Source organism: Gossypium raimondii, chromosome 1 (genome assembly GCF_025698545.1).
Source record: "Gossypium raimondii isolate GPD5lz chromosome 1, ASM2569854v1, whole genome shotgun sequence".
Lineage (NCBI taxonomy): Eukaryota > Viridiplantae > Streptophyta > Magnoliopsida > Malvales > Malvaceae > Gossypium > Gossypium raimondii.
In genome coordinates, this window is record NC_068565.1 from 31,947,084 (window position 1) to 31,971,071 (window position 23,988).

Sequence of the window (23,988 nt, forward strand, 5' to 3'; positions counted from 1 at the left end):
ATAAATAGAGGCCTCTCCCTTCATTGTGGCAGGAGAAAAAATATCAATAAAAAAAAGGGGAGAACGATTGACAGGTTTTTAAAGGTGGCTTACTGTTTTTTTTTACTTACTTATTTACGATTTTAAAAAAGGGAGAAGGTGATACCATTGCAAATTTTATTTATTTATTTTAGCCCTAATAAAGTGACGCGTTTCAAAGGATGGAAATATTTTCTCATTCGAGCCCTATGAGTTATTCGCGCCTTTTAATTGGGCCCTTCATTTTTTTTTTCCTTTAATTCTGTTTGGAGTTCAATTTAAATCCTTGTTAATTCAATGTGCTTGATTTCTTACACCACTATTTTTTTTAAATATATTTAATTTTGAACCTAATATTATTTTAATGATTAAGCTTAGTATTTTCCATTTTATTTTACGTTTTATATGTATTATGGCTATAAGTTTATTGAATTATATGTATATATTACTCTTTTAAAAAATTATAATGTATCATTATTTTGAAATTCAATATATATTGCTATTATTTCAATTTATCACATTTCTTTATATTTTAGGTAAATTCAACATGATTTGTATATATTCTTTGATATCCCTATTTTGTAATATATTTTGAAATTCACTTTACATATTTATATGTCTTAAAGATTTATATGAAAATGCTTTTATACAATACTATTTTATATATACATATATAATTTGTAAAAATTATTTTTATTCTATATATTATTGATATCATATTATTTTATCTATTACCTTTAAATTCTCTCTTAAATAGGTTTATGTATTTTCTTTCAATTCATTTATTATTTATCATTCATTAGTGTATGTTTTATTTACAATTATCGCTCCATGTTGTATATTATCATTTATCGCATTATATTCGCTTAAAGGGCTATGTTCGATATCATTCAAGCATAAAAATCATTTTATTCAAAAATTTTCAAAATTGAGATAATACTCGTATTTAGGATTTTCAAAGAAATTGAGCCCTAATGTATTGGGTTCCGATTTTCTTCGTTAAATCTAACGATCGAGAGTTGCTCATTAATCAAAAAATAAAATGAAAAGCTTGTTGTCGGGAATTTAATATGTTGTATCCTAACGTATTGGATGTGACGTATATTGATTTCTCGAGACAAATATTTTTTTTTAAAAATGATAACAAAGGAAATATTTCAAGTTTAGGATTTTGAGAAATTGTGCCCTAACGTATTGGGCCGCGATTTCTTAAATCTTAAATAAATGGATATTCTTTTAAATTTTTATTATAAGAGTATTTTGGACTAAATCATTTTTGAGGAAATAGAATATCGTGCCCTAACGCATTGGGTGTGACATTTTCTTTCTCTGAAATGATAAGAGTCTTAATAAGTAAAGTTTTTTAGTTTTTATTAAGGATCATATTTTTAAATTTTCGACATTAAGACACTAATTAATTAACTAGGTACCAATTTTGGGCGTTACGGGGGTGCTAATCCTTCTTCGTACGTAACCGACTCCCGAATCCATTTTTTCTAAAACTCGTAGACCAAAGTTATTGTTTAGGTGATCCAATCACACCTCAATAAAAGATTGGTGGCGACTCCCAATTTTTGTTTTTTTTTAAGTCGACAACTAATTTTTGTTTTTTTTCCAAAATAAAAAATGGTTTCGACAGCTTGGTGACTCCGCTGGGGACTTTTTTTATAAGAGAGTCGAGCCACAAAGTTGATTAATTTTTGTCTTATCGTCGAGAAAATTTTGTTTTTAAAAAAATTCATGGTATCCTGTTGCATTCATTATTTCTTGCTTAATGGATTTAAGTATTGTTTGCATTACACATTACATGAGTTGAATAATTTTACCCTTTTAAGTGGGAGCGAGAAACTAGTCCTTCGTGAGGTTTTCACCTCCGTACAGGGTAGTGGACCGCTTCCGGGATACATTCGTACCTATGTCTTCGTGAGATTTTCATCTCCGTGCAGCCATAGGGAAATGTATTCCCTTAAACTGAACTCAGTCCATATAAGCCTATAATGGGTGAGGATTGAGGAATCTGCTAGTTCGGGTACCCTTGCTCTAGAAGCCAAACCTCATATAATGAACCTTAGGAATCCACCCTAGGTAGAGCTACACTGAACCCTAGTAGACATCCTATTAGGTTTTTTATTATTTCTTGATTATATTCTATGATACTGACTTTTAGTGTTTTATTTTGATTGCATGACATGGCATTTCATTTCATTATAAAAGGCGTCGGTTCATATTCAGTTACTAGATAGAAAGCTTATCATGGAAAAAGGGTTTATTGATAAAGTGGAAGAAATACGACTGCTCAAATATATTCCAAGAAACACAACAAAAGAAGGGTAATGAAGAAGTTTGTGACTTTATTTCGTGGCCCGAGGATTTAAGATGATTGTCTAAGAGCTTTCGACGTTCCAATTCCCTTAAAGAAGCTGATAAGCATTACGAGGATAGATAAATGATGGATCGTGACCAGGATCAAGGAAAAGGGAGCTAGCAGTGGCATCTATTGGAAATTTGCGGGATTTATCTTAAACGGGCGGATGAAGAAAAATATCGATGTTTTCTCTTGGAATATAAGGGCGAGGCCGTACATGCATCTGCTTTATGTAAAGAAATTTGCCTTCTAGTAAAGTTTTCTAAATGTAATTGAATCAGAATCAACATTTTTTTTTGCATTCATGCATTGCATTGCTTCATATGTATTTAAAAAATATTAAAAGAGCCTAATCGATTAAAATCATTCCTCAGTTAATCTAGAAACCGACCAACTCGCCAAACACTGCTACAGTACTCGATCAAAAACTAAAGACATGGACCAAAGGCTAGAACAGTTCCAAAAAGAAATGCAAGATCAGCTTTAACAACAAACGAATGAGCAGCTTGAGAAGATTCAACAAAAAATGATGGATAAAATGATGGCATCTCAGGGGAATATGATGGCTAAGTTGACTCAGTTGTTGACTGGAGGAGTTGATAAAGGAAAAAGTTCTGTGCTTAATGTTGAAGAAGGAGATAGTGATGGACCTGTCTATCCTCCAGGCTTTACCCCTCAGCAAGTTGAGATAGATCCGTGCAAATCCTCTGTCACCATTAAACCTCAGCAGTCTTAGGCCGATGCTGCAACGCCAATGAATTTTTAGGCTGGATCAGGCTCTAACCCCGGAGACAACCTTGTTAATCCTGCTATCCCTGACTTCGATGAAATAGCTGGAAAATAAAAAGTGAAGGATGAGTTGCCAAAACAGATAGAGGAAAAGTATAAATGGCTCGAGGAAAAACTTCGTGCAATGGAAGGTGTTGAGAGCTACCAGGGGTTTGATGCTAAAGAATTGAGCTTGGTTCTGGATTTGGTACTCCCTCACAAGTTCAAAATGCCAGAGTTTGAGAAGTACAATGGAACTAGTGCCCTGAAGCTCATATTACTATGTTTTGTAGACAGATGACCGAGTATGTTAATAACGACCAACTGCTAATACATTGTTTCCAGGACAGCCTCACAGGGGTAGCATCCAAGTGGTACAATCAACTGAGTTGTACCAAGATTAATTCATGGAGGGATTTGGCGCAGGCATTCATAAAACAGTACAGTCATGTGACTGACATGGTACCTAATAGAATCACTCTACAAAATATGGAAAAGAAACCAAGTGAAAGTTTTAGGCAATACGCACAAAGGTGGAGGGAGGTTGCCGTCCAAGTTCAGCCATCTCTTCTAGAGAGAGAAATGACAATGCTTTTCATTAACACATTGAAGGCCCCATTCATTATGCATATGTTAGGAAGTGCTACTAAAAGCTTTTCTGACATAATTATGAATGGTGAAATGATAGAAAATGCTATCAGAAGTGGAAAGATAGATGCTAGAGAAAGTAGTAGAACGTCAGCCTCGAAGAAAAAGGAAAATGAGGTTAATAACACCAGTTATTCAAAGACGATTACGATGAATCAGTCGAGAAAGGTGGCTGATAACCAACAAGGTTCATTGAGACAAGAACTTGGAGTGAAACAAGGTACTGAGAAGCTCCAGTTCACACCAATCCCGATGACGTATAAGGAGCTATATCAAAACTTGTTCAATGCACACATTGTTGCCCCTTCCTACTTAAAACCTCCTTAACCTCCGTACCCCAAGTGGTATGATACGAACGCACTATGTGATTACCATGCGGGAATTATAGGGCACTCAATAGAGAATTGCATTACCTTCAAAAAGCTAATTGAAAAATTCATCAACATGGGTATTGTCAAGTTGGATGATCCATCTAATCCGCTACCCAATCATGATTGATAATGGAGTAAACGCAATATATGAAGAGGTGTTGGGAAGGGTTCACATCAATGTCATATACGAAGACAAAATTGAAAAGAGACCTTGTTAGATGTCCGCCCTTATAAATTTGGGAGTGTTCAAAATAATTGGATTGCGAAAGAAATCTCTGTAGTCTTTAGAGCTTATTTAAGTAATGTTCAGAACATTCTTGTTGTTTTTAGCCTAAAAATGATAGGAATTCCTTTGTGAAATAGGCTCATGTCTGAACATCATTATTCTAATAAAATATATCTTTGCATTTATTTTTGAGCCAATATTATTTCATTCTTTGCGAGTAATTATTCTTTTATTCTTTTGGATTTTCTTCCATTCTTTCATTTATAATAATTATTCATAAATTCACACATTCTTTTGTATATTCTTTTGCACTTACCATAGGTCCCCAGATATCAATGACATGAGTGACTCTGCTACAGACTTAGAATCTCCTTTTGAGCAAGATATGTATTTAGAGGGATCTCATAACTTTGAAGAAGACATAGATTATAGCCTATTTCTGAATTTGTTAAGGATGATAGAACAAGTTGAGAAACGGATCTTACCCTAAAAAAAAGTCATTGGGATACATGACTTCTCCTTATGTGGGGCATGAAGGTCATTTGGTCGATCTCGCCAAAAGAGTCTGACGATCATCGATTCATCTTTGTGATCATCAATTACTTTACTAAATGGGTGGAAGTTGCTTCGGATGCCAATGTCACAAAGTCGACAGTTAGCAAATTCTTAAAGAATCATGTGGAACGCCAAAAGGATCATTTCTGACAACATAATATCAAAAGTTTGCAGTCTGTTCACGATCAATGCCATATCGCCAAAAAAGGATGGTGCAAAAAAAAAAGAAAAAAAACTCTTCCAGGGCAATACCTTTCTCTTGGGCTCATTGCAGTTTTACCTATTGAAGACAAGACTCTTTCTCTCTGAGTTTTTGGATTAATTTCGATTGAAGAGGAACGTTCAAAGTTATCCATCATGGTCAAATGCGCCAAAAGCAAATGATACGAGCTCATAAAAAAGGTCCGCCCTAGAGAATTCTTTGAGAGGGACCTGGTATTGAAGAAGATCCTTCCTATACAAAAATAACTTCATCCCAAGCCGGGAAGGATCTTATGTGGAAGGCCTTATCTGGAAAAACGACGATAGCAAGGACATGCCTAATCCTATGAGTTCGGATTCAATCAAAAAATATTTCAAAAAAAAAAGAAAAAGAAAAAGCAAAAGGGAGAGGCCAAGGTGAAAATCCGCAAAGGACGCCTTAAGACCAAAGGGGATTTGAGTTGAAAACCCAAAAATGGCGGCTCAAATAGTGATCAAAATGAGGCATGAGGTGATTAGAGCAACTCGAATCTTGATCAGATTGGGGCATGTGGTGATCTAGTCAACAGGAAAGAGTAGGCAACATCTTGAGGCATCGACAGAGTACTGTAGATCTCTCAAACACATCTCAAACTCAGAAGGGTCTTCAGAAAGTTTGTACAGAAAAGTTCAAGCTACGATATCTGGGGCACCCAATTTTCATACTATTGAATTTGTTGTTCTTGGAATACTTCATTATTTTCAAAGATACACATTCCCAATCAATTTCTTTGTTATCCTTCTTTGCTATTTTTGATAATTTATTTCTTTCGAGCTATGCTCAGAACCAACTTTTTCTTATCTATTGTTATGACCTTTTTTGCAAGCATGTTGCATTGGAATAATGATTAATGGACTAATAAAACTTTTACAATGGAAGTTTTGCATATTACTTTAGAAGTTTCTAAATAATACAGGAACCTGAAAGAAGACTATTTTTTAGAACGCACCAAGTTTAAAGGTTGGAAATTTAAGAAGGAAGAGTCTAATTAGAACTTTCTAGATTCTGTTGTCAAAAACATTGATTGAGCAAAGTGACAGGATATCAGGTTGGTGAAAAGCTAAAATAAACAAGCGAGCAATGGTCACCAGGTAATAGGAAGAGGTTTCCTCAGAGAAGAAAGACTTCATTTGCACATGAGCCTTTGGTGCGACACCTTAGGCATGGTGTAAAGGGCCAAAGAATTTTACATTCTGTATCCTTGAATTGTTATAGGAGTGGATTGAGAAGAATCCATATATTTCTACGCTCGGGTTGCAGTGGGAGAATGATGGTACAAATTTTACGTCCTAGTAGATTGAACTTTGAGTTTTACAGTGGGGGAAATCTGACTAAGTGGAGACGCCAGCCGAGTAAGAAAGCGTTGTAGCAGGTCAGTGATAAAGCCTTAATAAACTTCGAGCAATGATAACTTAAGCGAAAAAGGGGATTATTCTCAAAAATAGCATTCTACATTCATGCAAACACCATTCACACATGTCTAGTTAGGAGCATTTGATGCATTTCGATCATGCCATCCTAATCTTAGGCATATTTAGGTTCATTATACAGGTCATGTTCCTCGGAGAACAAATCGATGAAATCACAAAGCCTTGCCTCCCTAGGTTGTAGTGGAGCAGGTTGAAGATAGCAGATCTTGCCTTCCTGCATCGACAGTGAAGCAGATCGAAGATACCAGCCTTGCCTCCCTGGGTTGTAGTGGAGCAGGTTGAAGATAGCAGATCTTGCCTTCCTGCATCGACAGCGAAGCAGATCGAAGATACCAGCTTTGCCTCCCTGGGTTGTAGTGGCGCAGGTTGAAGATAGCAGATCTTGCCTTCCTACATCGACAGTGAAGCAGATCGAAGATACCAGCCTTGCCTCCCTATTTGTAGTGGAGCAGGTTGAAGATAGCAGATCTTGCCTTCCTACATCAACAGCAAAGCAGATTGAAGATACCAGCCTTATCTCCCTGGGTCGTAGTGGAGCAGGTTGAAGATAGCAGATCTTGCCTTCCTGTACCGACAGTGAAGCAAATCGAAGATACTAGCCTTGCCTCCCTGGGTCGTAGTGGAGCAGGTTGAAGATAGCAGATCTTGCCTTTCTGCATCGACAGCGAAACAGATCGAAGATACCAGCCTTGCCTCCCTATTTGTAATGGAGCAGGTTGAAGATAGCATATCTTACCTTCCTGTACTGACAGTGAAGCAGATCGAAGATATCAGTCTTCCCTCCCTGGGTTGTAGTGGAGCAGGTTGAAGATAGAAGATCTTGCCTTCCTGTAACGACAGCGAAGCAGATCGAAGATACCAGCCTTGCCTCCCTGGGTTGTAGTGGAGCAGGTTGAAGATAGTAGATCTTGCCTTCCTGTACCGACAGTGAAGCAGATCGAAGATACCAGCCTTGCCTCCCTGGGTCGTAGTGGAGTAGGTTGAAGATAGCAGATCTTGCCTTCTTGTACCGACAGTGAAGCAGATCGAAGATACCAGCCTTGCCTCCCTGGGTTGTAGTGGAGCAGGTTGAAGATAGCAAATCTTGCCTTCTGTGCATCGCGTGAAGCGGATCAAAGATACCAGCCTTGCCTCCCTGGGTTGTCGTGAAGTAGATCGAAGAAAGCAGATCTTATCTTCATGTATTGGCGTGAAGTAGATCAAAGATAGCAGATCTTGTCTTCATGTATTGGCGTGAAGTAGATCGAAGATAGCAGATCTTGTCTTCCCATACTGGTGGCGAAGTAGATCGAAGAAAGCAGATCTTGTCTTCATGTATTGGCGTGAAGTAGATCAAAGATAGCAGATCTTGTCTTCATGTATTGGCGTGAAGTAGATCAAAGATAGCAGATCTTGTCTTCATGTATTGGCGTGAAGTAGATCGAAGATAGCAGATCTTGTCTTCCCATACTGGTGGCGAAGTAAATCGAAGAAAGTAGATCTTGTCTTCATGTATTGGCGAAGTAGATCGAAGAAAGCAGATCTTGTCTTCATGTATCGGCATGAAATAGATCAAAGGTAGCAGATCTTATCTTCCCATACTGGTGGCGAAGTAGATCGAAGATACAAGTCTTATCTCCCTAAAGTTGCAATGGAGTAGATTGAAGCACTAATTCCTATACCTCTGAAGATGCAGTAGGATAGAATATGGCTGCTTGAAGAAGAAGAGCACCAAGATCCAGCGTGACCGGGCAAAAATTGGCCATTTCTAAAGTCTTTGCTCCGTTCCTGTTACACGACAACGAGCAAAGAGGGGCAGTTGTAATACCCAATTTTAGCCCGGGCTCACAATAATAAAATAAAATCTAAGTCCAGTACAAAATTATATCATTTGGCCCGATCGGAATGGCCCATTACTTAAAAAGGTTGAAGGTCCATCTACAAGCTTATGGAAACATAATCTTCAAGGATATGCAATCTTAGATATGATATGCAATCTTAGATATGATATATGCAATCTTGGATATGATATGTAATCTTGGAAGATATGATTTTGTAATCTTAGAGATTTAATTTGTAGATACCCTTTAATCTTAGCCGTTGATTTAATTGATCTGTACCGTTGGATTTGGAGAGGCTCAACTATAAATAGAGGCCTCTCCCTTCATTGTGGCAGGAGGAAAAAAATCAATAAAAAAAAAGGGGAGAACGATTGGCAGTTTTTTAAAGGTGGCTTACTGTTTTTTTTTTTACTTACTTATTTACGATTTTAAAAAAGGGAGAAAGTGATACCATTGCAAATTTTATTTATTTATTTTAGCCCTAATAAAGTGACGCATTTCAAATGATGGAGATATTTTCTCATTCGAGCCCTATGAGTTATTCGCGCCTTTTAATTGGGACCTTCATTTTTTTTCCTTTAATTCTGTTTGGAGTTCAATTTAAATCCTTGTTAAATCAATGTGCTTGATTTCTTACACCACTATTTTTTTAAAACTATATTTAATTTTGAATCTAATACTATTTTAATGATTAAGCTTAGTATTTTTCATTTTATTTTACGTTTTATATGTATTATGGCTATAAGTTTATTGAATTATATGTATATATTACCCTTTTAAAAAATTATAATGTAAAATTATTTTAAAATTCAATATATATTGCTATTATTTCGATTTATCACATTTCTTTATATTTTAGGTAAATTCAACATGAAATGATTTGTATATATTCTTTGATATCCCTATTTTGTAATATATTTTGAAATTCACTTTACATATTTATATGTCTTAAAGATTTATATGAAAATGCTTTTATACAATACTATTTTATATATACATATATAATTTGTAATAAATTATTTTTATTCTATAAATTATTGATTTCATATTATTTTATCTATTACCTTTAAATTCTCTCTTAAATAGGTTTATGTATTTTCTTTCAATTCATTTATTATTTATCATTCATTAGTGTATGTTTTATTTACTTAATTATCGCTCAATGTTGTATATTATCATTTATCGCATTATATTCGCTTAAAAGGCTATGTTCGATATCATTCAAGCATCAAATTCATTTTATTCAAAAATTTTCAAAATTGAGATAATACTCGTATTTAGGATTTTCAAGGAAATTGAGCCATAATGTATTGGGTTCCGATTTTCTTCGTTAAATCTAACGATCGAGAGTTGCTCATTAATCAAAAAATAAAATGAAAAGCTTGTTGTCGGGAATTTAATATATTGTACCCTAACGTATTGGATGTGACGTATTGATTTCTCGATAAAAATATTTTTTTTAAAAATGATAACAAAGGAAATATTCCAGGTTTAGGATTTTAAGAAATTGTGCCCTAACGTATTGGGCCGCGATTTCTTAAATCTTAAATAAATGGATATTCTTTTAAATTTTTATTATAAGAGTATTTTGGACTAAATCATTTTTGAGGAAATAGAATGTCATGCCCTAACGCATTGGGTGTGACATTTTCTTTCTCTGAAATGATAAGAGTCTTAATAAGTAAAGTTTTTTAGTTTTTATTAAGGATCATATTTTTAAATTTTCGACATTAAGACACTAATTAATTAATTAGGTACCAAATTTGGGCGTTACGAGGGTGCTAATCCTTCCTCGTACGTAACCGACTCCCGAATCCATTTTTCTAAAACTCGTAGACCAAAGCTATTGTTTAGGTGATCGAATCACAACTCAATAAAAAATTGGTGGCGACTCCCAATTTTTGTTTTTTTTAAAGTCGACAACTAATTTTTGTTTTTTTTCCAAAATAAAAAATGGTTTCGACATATAGCAAGTAAGCAAAAGAAGTGCTTTATTTAGACCTTTTAATCCTTGTATACTTGACTCATTTGAGGAAGATTTATGTGATTCTAACTTCCAAAAAATGTCTACCATATATATAAGTTAAAAGCTCAGCAGAGGAAAAAGAATAACAACAAAAACAACAAAAAGGAAACGAAACAAAAGTCTTGAATATGATTATGACCCATGCACGTAACAATGTAGAGGACTGTGAATAGATATCTGAAAATCCATGAGCTCTAATACCATCCACACGTTTATATTTATTGGTGACTGAAGTAGTGTCTAATCTTATCTTTAATACAAATAAATAAACCGCAATAGAACAAACAAACATTAAGAGATGGAGTATATATACATGAAAAGGTTTGGTAAATTTACCAACAAGTGTTAGATCAGATGTAGTGGTAAGACATTACATTCTTAAAAAGAAAACTTATGTTCCAACTCTAGAGATGATATTGCTGAAAGGGATAGTCATGAACCTTGAAAGAATTAATATTCATGCACCATAAAACGGATATAAAAGATCTGAAAGTTTGCAAACCGCTTGATAACCAGTGCTGGAATTCACAATATTCATTCCCATGCACCAAGATCATAGAATTGGCAAGCCCCGACACTGCAAATGTTAATTTACCATCATAATCCAGAGATCTTGAGGCTCCTAGAATTAGCCCGCCTTTGATTCAGCTTCATTAAGTTGAGAAGAGCAGAACCACCACAGTAGTTACAAAATGACAAAGAAATAATAAACAAGTATATAAACCACCATCAGTTAGGACAATCCTGTGCACCGGACATCATCAGTCCATCACTCTGCCCAAGGAGACTACACATTTTCGTCCCAAATTTTCAAGCTAATGGTCCCTATTCCCTACTCCCAAAATGTCATAAAATAGATATCCATTTTAAACGCGTATCAGTTTACATTGGAAAGCATGTAAGTGAAAGCAACACCTGAATGCTTTAACTTAGATCAGATGTACATGGTAACAATTTATTGTTTTCCTGATAGAACAAATGAGGGGTTCGGGAAGAAATTAAAGGAAAGATTGATTCAAATGATTCATTGATGCCTATTGTTTAGATGCCAAGATTTTGTCAACTTAGTTAGGAATATAATTAAACATAAAGATTCTATGCTTAGACAGGGATCATCCAAGGAAATCCATAGTCAAATACAACAAACCAATTTCTAATATATAAATAATAACAGATCACAGTTAAAGAATAAGAAACATAAGCTTCCTCAAATCCACTTACCTGTAACGAATCAACAAGGAATTGCAACCTACAATTTGTGTCACCAATATATACCTCCAGCAGACTGTCAGGTTGAACCATTCCACACCAGGAGCGCATTTTCTCCTGTTATAGGGTCAACAACGAGCACCACAGGAATCCAATCAAGTCTGTAATAGGTGCAAATTTTCCTGCCCTTGCCTGAATCATCATATACCTATATCCATAGAACAGTTTCAATCAGAAGAAGCATATAAATAAGACAAGATACAGAGTCAAAAGTCAAAACTCATCAAAAATAGGATACAGAGTCCAAAGGAATAAAGATATAGAGATCTTCTGAGAGGATATATCTCGGTTCTGATGAAGCTGCAGCTCCTAAGGTCATATATACAAAATAAATTCCAGTACTTGTCTTCAAGGACGACTTTGATTTTCCATCTAAGTTGCCAATAAAAATTGCAGCCTCACACTAACCTGCCAGAATAAGATTGGTGCTAATGGTTTGAGAAACTGCTTCATTTCCTCATGTATCTTGATTAAGCTTCAGAAGAACATACAACATCATGACACGAGATTACATTTTAAAGCACTCAAACCCAGGGAACAGAGTAAATACTGATTAGTTTTAAATTGAGTAAAAAGGAAGACTCAAACAATACCATATGTGAGCTAAACTCCTTAGAAGATTGCAAGTTCACAAGGAGCCACTTGTCCTCAACAGATGCAGTAGCTTTTGCCTAAACCATAGACACACAGCATTAGGTTAAATTGACGTTGAAAATCGAAAATTAAGAGAAAATAAATAAGCAAGTCTTGAGAATCAAGTTTTCTAGCCCAACACTAACCCGCAATAGTCCATTTTATTCAAAAGTCAGAACATAATGGCTAGTTTTGTGCCACATGCTACAAGGTCAATATTTTGCAATAGTTAAAAGACTAGACTTCTCAAAACAAGCAATTAAAAATTTACTTAACAAAAACATATATAACCATACAGAATAGAATATGTTAAGAAAATGAATATGGCCATTCGAATGATCCAAGGAACATCAGATGATAACGCGGGTAGATCATCTCGAGGAGTATCTATCTACTGCAGAAGAAGCTCCTTCATTTGATTCCCGAATGCCTGGGCCTTTCATTTCCTCATATAAATTACGGACTGCAATTACTGAGATTACCTGTTCGAGAGATTATGCCGACCCGGATGCTCCGTATGAAAATTATAAAACGAAATTTTACCACATGATGATGTATTAGGAAAATGCAGAATATATATATATATCAAAATCATAAAAAATGTACACAAGATAAGCATGCATGCACAGCAAACACAAAAAGGAAAACCAAGACACACTTGCAACTTCGTACCAAGAAAACTAAAATACCATTGCAATCAGCGAGCTATTTAAAATAAATAAAAACAGGAAAAAGGATAAGAAACATACTCATATAGCATTGCATCATCATAAAGTGTCTCCCTTACTGCAGGCAAAGGAGAGCGTCTTTCATCTCCACCATGGGATCACTGAACAATACAAGACAAAGACGAAAACAACACAAGTAAATATTAGAAGAAAAAAACAGCATTAATCTCAAAGTATAGGCGGACAAAGGAAAGGGAAAAAAATTCACAAACTTTAACATTTTAGAGAAACTTGAATGTTAAAAAAAGAAAAAGCTTCAAATTTTATGATACAAATGCAAGAAATAGAGTGAGAGAAGAAAAGGGTTCTTGCAAAAACCGCATGGCGGTATCGGCAGTTTGACCAAGCGAGCAGGCTCTGTTCATTTCCTCCTAATGCCCCCTTTTCTTTTCAGTCCTGAATATCCCAATCAAATCCAAAGCCCTAAGAAGAGAAATTCAGCTCAATTTCTCAGACGAATTCGTGAAAGAGTGAGAGGGCGAATCTGACAGCAAATCTTCGGGGCTCCGTTGGTTAAGGAGATTCACTAACTACACTTTAGAGAAACTACGTGTATGGTATCAAAATATTTATCAATATTTTTAAGGATTTATCAATATTGATAATGTTTTAGGAATTTTGGTAAAGTATAAGAAATATTGAAAAAGTATCCAAAATATTGATAAAATTATTGATAAATTGTGAAATATTTTGGTAAAAGAAAATTTAAGTTTGAGAAAGTCCAAACACGCAACTAATCTGAATATGAGAAATCCAAGCTTGAAAAAGTCAAGTTTGAGAAAATTCAACCCCGACAAAGCCCGAGACTGAGAAAATTCGAGCCCCAACAAAACCTGAGCTTGAGAAAGCCCTAGTCCGTAAAAGTCTAAGACCGATTTGACCCAAACCTAAGATAAATCCGACTAAAAACTCACAAAAATTCAAATTTATAGCTAATCCGTCGAAATATACATTAATTATTAATATAATTTTATGATGTTACTTAAAATAAAAATAAATTATAATTATTTATTTTACGAAAACGTGTTCATAACCATTACATATTTATATTAAAATTGTATTAATAGAAAAAGTAATAAATAATAAATTTTAAGTTAAATTATAAAATGAAATAATTTTTAAAAACACTAATTGAATATAAAATATTTTTAATACTAAAATCATATGTATAATAAATATATAAATTTAATAATTATAAAATCTAGAAATTTTAAATTTAATGATAATATAAAATATATAAAGACATAATATATTAATTTAACAATACAATAACTAATGTTATACCTATCACAAATTATTAGGCGTAAGTTTTAGGCAATACCAATAACATTAGTAATAAATTTTAGTTTTTATTGGTTAATCTTTAATTTTTTTATTAATATTATTATTTTTATTATATTTATATTAAATTTTAATTTGGCCTGATGGTCAAATATGTTTAATGTTTCAGGTAGTATGGGTTTTAGTCGCATTGGTTGTTTGGGTTTTATACCTTTATTGTAATTCACCAAAAAAAATTAATTTGGAATGGATTTATTTTTAGGGTAAACTACTAAAATAGTTACTTTTATTTGCCTCAAATTACATTTTAGTCACTTATGTTTGAAATGTTATGTTTTAGTCACTTATGTTATCGCCTTGTAACATTTTAGTCACTGAGCCGTTAGTTTCTGTTAACGGTGTAATGGTAAGCTAACGTGGCACATTAAATCATCATTTAAAATAAAAATTCTAGGTTAATTTATACAATCAGTCCCCATATTTTTTTCATTTTGAGCAATTTAATTTTTTTTTCTTTTATATTTTTTAACTTTCTTTACTTTTCTTTCTTTTCCATTCTTCTTCTACTTCTTCCTCTGTTTTCCTCCCTTCTCCATTTCTTTTAATGTAGTTTTTTTATGTTTTATTTTTTTGAACAATTTATTTTTTTTCGAGTGAGGTGAGCTTGTGGACTAGTTTTAACAAATGGATAACATAGAAAAACTACGTTAAAAGAAATGAAGAAGGGACGAAAACAGAGGGAGAAGCAAAAAGAGAATGGAAAAAAAAAGTTAAAAGAACCTAACAAAAAAATTTTAAATTGCTGAAAATGAAAAAATATAGGGACCAATTGTAGAATTTAACCTAAAATTTTCGTTTGAAATGAAGATTTAGCGTGCCATGCCAGCTTACCATTACACTGTTAACGGCTCAGTGACTAAAATGTTACAACATGATAACGTAAGTGACTAAAACATAACATTTCAAACATAAGTGACTAAAATGTAACCTGAGGCAAACAAAAATGACTATTTTGGTAGTTTACCCTTATTTTTATTTAGGTTGGGTTTTAAATAGAGCTATTCATGGGTCGAGCCGGGCCAAGGCTTGATTCAAAAAAATTATGTCCAAGCCCGTTTTGACCCATCCAAAAAGCCCATTTTATTGTTCAAAAATTAATAAAGTATTAAAAATATATTTTTAATTGATATTTTATATATTTTATAATTAAATTTTAATTTAAAAAATATTTTTATTATTTAATTTTAATTATAAAATTCTTTATCCAAGTCCAGCCCAAGTTGAACTAGGCCAGGCGAGCTATCTGGCGCTTGGACAAGTCTAATTTTGAATAAAATTTAAATTGGGCTTAGGTGTGAGTTTAGTTGATATTGGGTTTAGGCTTAAATATATATTAAATTCAATAGATGTAAAGTTCATTACTTTAATTTTCATCAAAAACAAATTCATTACTTTAATTTAAATGGTTTGGAATTTCAAAAGCAAATCGAGTTGACAACATCAAATCAACCGATTACATAACTTGACCTTAATGCATATTTATAATCTATTAATATATTAACCGATTAGATTTAACCATTAATGCATATATATAATATAAACAATTAATATATGATATATGATATGAGATATGAAATATGAGATATCATTATATAATATAGTAGGAGGGTTAACTTTCAAATGTATGAAAAGTATAGGAATTTAGAGCATATTTTAACCAATATAATAATATATAATAATTAACGTATTATGTACTACTATTATAATATATGATATAGTATTACATAATGTAATAATATATTTTAAAATTATTAAAACATATATATAACTATTAATTTATCCAAAATCAAAACTGAATTGATGGGTGTTGAATCTACCAAAAATAAATTCATATACCTAAACAATATGTAAGTAGCAATATAGGGAGTATGGTCAATCTTACAAGGATTGAGTTATCTAAAATTGTCGTTCGATTTAACCAAGTTGCGTGGTCAGACAACTATCGTGCCTACGACGTGTGTCAACCTATACAGAAAATAAAATGGGATTTAAATTCGATTAAAAATAAAATAAAATCAAAGTAACAAAAATAAATATAACAACAAATAAAACAAAGTAATTGTTTTCCCCCTACGTCTATACAAAATATAATTTAACCTAAATGCTAAAGTGTGGCTTCCTTAATTCTAAAAACAATAAATCTCTAAAATATAAAACAAGTTTAAAATATAATGACTATTTAAATCTAATCTTAATTAATCTTTTAAAAAACATCTTAACAAAAAAACATATAAAATATTCTTAATAAAAATAAAATAATCACTATAAACATATATTATATAAAAATAAAACAAGTTTTCGACATCAACTTTTCGTTCTCACGGTAAATTCACGTTTTTAGCCTATACTCTAACAGTCCGAACCTGTGTTGTACTTATAGAAAAAAAAATTAGTCAACAAAATACCAAATTAGTAGCTTACATATCCAAAATTAACTAGAATAAATCACTAAAAACATGTTCATACGTATCAAAAATTAACTAGAATAAATCACTAAAAACATGTTGATTAAGCGCATTATCAATTTTACAAATGGATTTGCTTAAATTGGCTTGATTTGGACGGTTAAGCCAATTTTAATCGCTAACTATAATAGATTATATGCTATTACGAATATAATAATATAGTAAATGGGAGGAATCCATTTAGTTTTACACCCTTTCGTATCTCTTTGTGTAATTAATATTTTAACAATTCAACCGTTGAGTTTATCGATATAATTGTACTTGTCATGCATGTAAAATTTCAAACCAATCGATATCTTTATCACATTGATATAAAATATTATATATATATCAATATTTATGGACGTTAAAAGTTGTTTCATAAAATAAATAATTAGCGTTTTAATTTATATCAAATTTGACATGTATGATCTATATGAATAAAATATAAAATGTGACGGTTGGATTGTTATAATATTAATCATACAAAATATATGAAAAGGTTGTAAAAGCGCTTTAGTTTTGCACCAATATAAGTAGATCCTCCGTATAGTATATAACTATTAATAAAAATTTTAATACATATATATAACTATTATTATATAATAGATTATAATGAAATATATGTTAGATATATTGAGTAGAGAAGATAGATCCGGAGACGATATTGAATTAAACAGTAAATTTTCGAGGCACGGGTGACACTTTCCAAAGAAAACTATTTGACTCCACACAAAGTTGCTAGAGGGTTAAGATAAAGGTCCTCTCGGGATACAACGAAGCGTTTGAATTCCCTTTGATTAGCAAAATCGAGGAATTCCTTAACTCTTACTATAATTTCTGAAAATAGGATTGATTGTAATGATTTTGTGAGTACCATGGACCCTCTATTTATATGTACTCAATGGATGCTATTTTGAAGAGTCACATCCCTTCATGTTGGGCATACTTCTTAGAAGAAATATGTCCCATGGAAATGTATCCATTGAACGACAAATCATCACTTTCTAAATTTGAATAAGTGCTCATCAATAATTAAATTTGAAATCTACAATTTCCAACAATCCCCCACTAGATTGTTAATTCTAGAAAATAAGTACACAATGATTATGCATAAATAAGGGTGTCCACAGATTGAACCTTCCTTTAATGCAAACTCTCAAAGTATCAACAAAGTGAATGGTGGCTAGTCGCTTAAAGCATCACTCTTAAAGTCAATATCGAAAAATTTTCACACATAATCATAAAGTATTAGAGTAAGAGTTTAATTTGCTTTAGCACCATTATGGTCATGTGCTCATCCCATTTCATGAACATGTACGAGAGAAAACCATAAAGAAAATCTCGTTGAAGCGGCACCACTTCACATCTATATAGGTGGATTTCATGATAATTAATGTTCATCTATTAAGAGTAAAACTCATCCTCCTAAAATATGAACACTAGATCCTGATCCTTAGTGCACGTTGTCATTCGATTACTTGTTATTACTCTTTGAACCTTGAAACTAACTTTTGGCTAGAACAAGGTAGGGCTTCCATTATCAATGACGCGATTAGAATGGGTTTTGTAACGCCCCAAATTTCGTATGTGTGATTTGTTAAATTTTGTCATAAATAAGTGTTTGCTTTAGTGGTTAAGTGATTTGTGTGTGTGCTTGAGGTCTTGGGTTCAAGTCTTTAGTCTCACGAACACCTTCTATGCTCATCCCAAAAATTTTAAAAAAATCGTCTACATAAATACAAATAATTACACAGTACATATCGGTGAATTTAGTGTAAATACATTTATCCGCACCATTATGTAAAAAACCATATGACAAGATAATCGAGTCAAATTTCTCATGCCACTGTTTAGGTGATTATTTTAAACCATATAATGACTTGATCAACTTACACACTTTATGTTCATTCCCGGGGAGCACAAAACCTTCTAGTTGCTCCATGTAGACTTCCTTTTCGATATCACCATTCAAAAAATTCGTCTTAACATCCATTTGATGTACATGTAATTTATGGATAGATGCAAGTGCAATAAGAATTCGAATGGAGGTCATCCTAACCACTGGTGCATAGGTGTCAAAATAATCTAGGACTTCCTTTTGCCTAAATCTTTTAGCCGCCAACCTAGCCTTAAAGGTTGGAGAACTCCTTGTTGGAGTATTCTTCCTTTTAAACACCCATTTACACCCGATAGGTTTCGATCCTTGAGGAAAAGCAACTAGAATCCAAGTATTGTTGGACAATATTGAATCAATTTCATCATTGATCACCTATTTCCAAAATGTTACATCCCTAGAAGTCATGGCTTCACCATAGGATTGTGGATCACCATCCACATTAAACATTATGAGGATCTTCCTAATTACGGATTCTCTATTTCCCTCAACAAGGAATGCTAGAGATTGCGAGGAAATGAAATCAGGACCAAAGTCATTTACTTTTCTCACTCTTTGACTTTCCTTAGCTCCGTATCCTTATTGTCACAAAAACTTCTTTTGATTTGATCACTTGAGATCATTGGTTGATATTTTTTTCTGAATCTGTTGAATTATCAAAAACCTTATTTTCAAACAATACATCTCTTATTTCAATTATTGTATTTGACATTAAGTTAAGAACACAATAAGCCTTAAAGTGTTAGGCATATCCAACGAATGCACCTTTGAAGACTCTTGGTCTTAACTTTGTTATCCGTTGGTCTAGAACTCTATGGTAAGCCAAACATCCCCACACTTTTAAATAATCTAAGTTTGGCATCCGACCCTTCCATAACTCATATGAAGATACTCTGAAATTTTTTGATGATATTTTGTTAAGGATATAACACGCGGTCAATAATGCTTCACCCCATAGGTTATATGGAAGTTTAGCATTTAACAACATCGAGTTAACCATATCCACTAAAGATCGATTCTTTCTTTCTGCCAAACCATTTTGTTACGGAGTATAAGGCGCGAAACACTCATGTATCACACTTTGTTCCTCACAAAATACATTAAATTCATTTGAAAAATATTCACCACATTTATCACTACGAAGCACTTTGATTTTCTTACTAAACAAATTCTCAACCTGATTTTTAAAATGTTTAAACATATTAAAAGCCTTGTCTTTACTTTTCATGAAATACGCATAAGTAAATCTAGAGAAGTCGTCTATAAAAGTAATAAAATATTATTTTCACATCTTGTTAGAGCTCCATTTAATTCATAAACATCTGAATGGATTAAATCTAACACTTATGAATTCCTTTCACACTTATTAGAAAATGGCTTCTTGGTAAATTTTGATTGAAAACAAATTTCACATTTATCCATAAACTCATCATTACTTAGATTGATATAACCATTCTTTTGCATTTATTGTAAAGTTTTAAAATTAAAATGTGCTAAACGTGCATGCCACACAGTATAAAATTCAATAATATAAGTAGATGAATTGAATTTATTCATATCAATGCTCAACTTAAACATACTCTCCTTACAATATCCTTTTCCTACATATATATCACCCTTAAGCAAGACAAACTTATCAGATTCCAAGATAATCTTGAACTCCTTGTTACACAAAATACTTGCGGACACTAAATTCTTTCTCACATCGGGAACATGCAACACATTGGTCAAAGTCAATTTCTTAAATGTGAAGTTAAATTCCACCGTCCCTTGACCAAGTACCTTAACCGATTGATAGTTTCCCATAAACACTTCACGGTTTGCCACTAGTTCATAGATCTTGAATTGGTTGTCGATCATTACACACATGGACAGTAGCTTCGGAGTCGAGCCACCAATTACAGGACTTATCGGTCATGGCTATGTTGAGTTCAATAATCATACCAATCTCCAAACTCTCAATCCTTTCTGTAACCATGGCCACTAAGTTCATGTCCTCTACCATATTGGCTTTGAAAGTTGTGGCATCTTGCTTCTTTTTGAGAAGTTTGTAATCCTTAATATATTATCCTTTCTTATAGCAATTATAACAATTGTGAGATTTTTTTCTTCTTGTGTTGCACGTCCTTGGTCTCAGATGTGGCCTTTCGCTTACCATTTCGAGAGTTCTTGGACTCGCTCACATAGTTCACTTTAGAACTTTGGGGAAGATGTACCACATCACACTTCTGAGTTTCCTCTTTAATACGCAAATGCCAAAGTATTTTCTCCACAGTGAAGTCCTCTATATGCAAAAGTTTCTTCTGATAATTGTTCCAAGACGAGGACAACTTCGAAATGATAGCCCCTACTTGTAACAATTCCGGAATAACAACTTTCAAGTCACAAAGTCTACTTACAAGGACTTGTAATTCATGGACTTGATCCATGATTGGGATACTATTGAGCATTTTAAATTCAAAATACTTTATCATTAAAAATTTATCAGTACCTTGTCCCTCGGTGTTATATTTCTCTTCAAGAGCTTTTTATATTTCCACCAGGGATTGCACCAACATGTAGAGATCATACAGTCGATTAGACAAGATGTTGAGGATATGTCCTTGACATGTGAAATTGTCTTCTTCGCGCTTCTTCTTGAGTTCGGCCACTTTCGTAATTTCCTAAGGGTTTGCATTGGGGGCGGGATCCTCCACAGGTTGTAGGTTTGGATCCAGAACTTACACCACATTTAAGATAATAAGAAGGAACAACATCTTATCCTTCTAGCAATTGAAGTTTGAACCATCAAATCGATCAAGTTTCACAAACGCTTGGTTCATCACTTTGAATGCAATGGCAGCCTCCGCCGCCATCTCTAAAATAGTTCTCTTTGATTGTTGGATATATTGAGTGGAGAAGATAAATTCGGAGATGATATTAAATTAAACAGTAGACTTCGAGGCGCGGGTGACGCTTTCTAAAGAGAACTATTTGTTCCCACACAAAGTTGCCAAAGGGTTAATACAAAGGTCCTCCCAGGATATAACAAAGCTTTTGAATTCCTTTGATTAGCAAAATTGAGGAATTCTCTAACTCTTACTTTAATATTTGAAAATAGGATTGATTGTAATGATTTTGTGAGCACCATAGACCCTCTATTTATATGCACTCAATAGAGATTATTTTGAGGAGTCACAACCCGTCATGTTGGACATACTTCTTAGAAGAAATATGTCCCATGGAAATGTATCCATTGAATGATAAATCATCACTTTCTAAATTTGAATAAGTGCTCATCAATAATTAAATTTGTAATCTACAATTTCCAACAATATATAGTGTAACATAATATTATATTGTTTAACCATTAATGCAAATATATAAACTATTAATGTATTATATATTATATGATATAGTATAGCATTGTATAATATAGTAGGAGAGCTAACTTTCAAATGTAAGAAGAATATAGGAATTAGAGCATATTTTAACCAAAATAATAATAAACAATAATAATTAATATATCATGCATTACTATTATAGTAATGTAATAATATATTTTAAAACTATTAATACATATACATAATCATTAATTGGTCCAAAATTAAATTTGAATTTACCAACCAATGGGCTCAATTTGGTTGGTTACAGTTTTAATAGCTAACTATAATAGATGATATACTATTACATAATCTAATAATATAATATATTAACTATGACTAAAACTATCAATACGTACATATATATATATATAGCTATTATTATGTTATAGATTATAACAAAAGATATAGTATCAATAATTAATGTATATAACTAGAATACTATTAAAAGTTTAATATCTTAATAAAATGTTATTTTTATTAAATTAGATTTTGAATTGAGTTTTAACTTCTACAAATTGTATTTGGGTATTGGGTTTATTTTCTTTTTATTTTTGGACATGCGATTTGGGTTATAATTAGTTTATTTTAACTTTGGGAAATAATGGGTATATTATTTGGGTTTAGGTTTTGGAAGTATTAGGTTTATAAATTTAATAAAGAAGATAAAAGATATTCAATTATCAATATAATATAATAATAAATAATAAATATTTTCTTCAATTAATATATCATAAAATAAATTTTACATACAATTAGTAATTTAATTGTTTTATATAAAAGAACTCCATTAAATATATAATTTTACTTTTTATAAAACAAATCTGAATTGTATCATCGTATAAAAGTAAAATGAATTAGGACATTTAAAATTTAAATATTTATAACTTAAAAAAATTAAAATTATTTGAATTTTCCCACTCAACTCAATTTGAGTTTAAATCCACAAAAATGTAAGCTCAAAAAAATCTAAACTCAAATCCACCTCAAAAAAGTTTGAATATGAAGAAAGTGGAATCTAATTCCACCCGAATCCGTCATTTGCCACCTCTAGGGGCTTTTATGTTTTGATTCAATACTAATCATTTTCTAGTTGGATATGTCTTCATATGAAATTGTAAGTTTAATAAAATAAATGACATAAATTGCCAACTATGCATCAGTTTAGATTAAAAGTTACAATTTATTCTGATTATTTAATATTATATATTTTTATCACTCAACTATTAAATGATTAAAGAAAAATAACTCAGTTTTTTTCATTAGCATAATAACAAATTTTACTTTCAACGTTGACATATTATGTCATTTTAGTCTTAATTCTAAAAAAATAACCTTCAAAATTTACATATTGCATCAATTTTATCCTAATTCTAAAATTTTTAAAACTATTTAAACTTTCAACAAATAATAAAATTTAATAAAATTTAAAAATTCAAAAATTCAAAAATATAAAACTTTCAAAATATATAAAAATCAAAATATCTGTAGTTTTTTAATACTTTTCATAATTTATTATACAAATTCATAGGAGAACTTTGTGAGTAGTATAATTATGTACTTGAGAGCAAGTTTTCTTTTGTTGACAAGGTGACAATCCTTGTACATAAAATTTTTAAATTTTCAGAAAGAAAAAATGATACTTGCTCTCTTATTATAGCTAATAGCCAATCATTCCACCACTCACCATTAAAGTTATTTATGGTCGGGTTGAGGTTCGATTTTTAAAAAAAATTAAGTCCAAGCTCATTTTTAGGTCAGTTTAATTCGTCTAAAAAGTTTATTTTACTGTTAAGAAATTGTTAAAATATTAAAAATATATATTTAATTGATATTTATATATTTT

The 23,988-nt window shown here is 32.2% G+C and overlaps 1 long non-coding RNA gene across 5 annotated transcripts; it reads right to left on the reverse strand.

The window, feature by feature from the left end:
• Window positions 1-10,734: 10,734 nt before the first annotated feature.
• Window positions 10,735-13,906, reverse strand: LOC105785592 (uncharacterized). 5 transcript variants are annotated; one of them, XR_001131070.2, is made up of 4 exons: window positions 13,120-13,906; window positions 12,331-12,408; window positions 11,976-12,212; window positions 10,735-11,885 (listed from the first exon to the last, which is right to left on the reverse strand). It is a non-coding gene; the product is annotated as an uncharacterized LOC105785592 (long non-coding RNA). The 5 variants fall into 5 exon arrangements; XR_008197645.1 differs by having other exon boundaries at window positions 12,146-12,212; window positions 13,120-13,889; XR_008197644.1 differs by having other exon boundaries at window positions 10,735-11,116; window positions 11,690-12,212; window positions 13,120-13,880.
• Between the last annotated feature and the right edge of the window lie 10,082 nt (window positions 13,907-23,988).